Here is a 1,370-nt window from a genome sequence, read left to right as displayed (position 1 = left end):
CAATTATCATTGGGCCAGCTAATGTTCACACCTCTTAAAAGGAGCCAACCCTACCAGCACTTCCACCTCACACTCCTAGCCTCTAGAGCTTAAGACACTGTAATAAATTCCTCTTATAGAAGCCTCCCTATTTCTGCTCCTGAGGGAGCCAATCAATGGGATAATGCGACTTCTCTGGATTCCCCTGAGGTTTAGGTTTCTTATCTTGTCTTTGGCAATTGTTCTTTCCATTGCACATGTTAGCAATGCACGAAGTCCCCTCATAATCCTTCTGGCTTGTCACACTGCTTATTAACTGGGTCTTCAAGAGTGCTCCGGGAGGCCTTTTCCAACCTGTATTCTCTGCCCCTTGAGACATGGAAACATCTGGCTGCTAGTACATGCCACTGGGAATCTCTGAGAATGCCTAGTTCCCACCCTGGATCTTGCCTCTTTTCCTGCTGGGATCCCCTGTCTCCATTCCTAGGAGTCAGATATAATTGACCTGGTGCAGACCTTGGGTATCCATATTAATTTAAAATGTCATAAGGCCAGCCAAATAGCTCAGCAGATTAAAGTGCCTGCAAACAGACTCAGGGGTCAGGGGTTCAATTCCCAGGCCTGTCGTGCCAGCCCCACCCCCAGGGTGTGCTGAGACAGCAATTGAGACTGGGCAGGGACGTGGTGGTGCGTGCCTATAATCCCAGCTCTTGGGAGGCTGTAAACAGGCGGATCACTATGAGTCCAATCTAGTAGTGAGACTCTGAACACCCTGTTGACCCTTTCCTAAAAATACTAGATAGATAGATAGATAGATAGATAGATAGATAGATAGATAGATAGATAGATAGATAGATAAAAGATCATCCTGGTGATCCTGTTCATCGCTCCCAAGAGTCTATTTCCCTCAAAACTACTTTCACAGCATTAACTACTTCATTAGCTTGGTTCATTGCTATTATTGATTCTCTTTATTTCTAAAATTGTAGTTCCAGGCAAATTCCACCACCTATTTTATTACGGAATAAAATTGTTGCTCAATTAGATGGAACCAAGGGATACAAGAAGTGCTTCTAACAAACAGAGGAAGTTGGTGCACAAAGACACACTGTACCTGGGCCTCAGCCTCACTGTGGATCAGGTTGCAGCAGGCCTAAAGCAAGGTTGCAAAATCCAGCTGTTCCTGTGCTAGTGGAACTTTCATATTGTTACAGTAACACTGGATTTATGACTCAAGGTGAAGAATGAAACTGCCAGCGGAGGAGTTCAGAGTTGTAAGCAGGGTGATTAAGAAAGCAAAAGCAGGGAGATGGCTCAGTGGAATAAGTGCTTCTCTGGCAAGCACAGGGGCCTGAGTTCAATCCCTGGTTCTGCCAAAAAAAAAAAAAAAA

Source organism: Octodon degus, unplaced genomic scaffold, assembly GCF_000260255.1.
Source record: "Octodon degus isolate 3935 unplaced genomic scaffold, OctDeg1.0 scaffold00002, whole genome shotgun sequence".
In the NCBI taxonomy this organism is placed as follows: Eukaryota; Metazoa; Chordata; class Mammalia; order Rodentia; family Octodontidae; genus Octodon; species Octodon degus.
Note: the sequence above shows the minus strand (reverse complement) of the source record.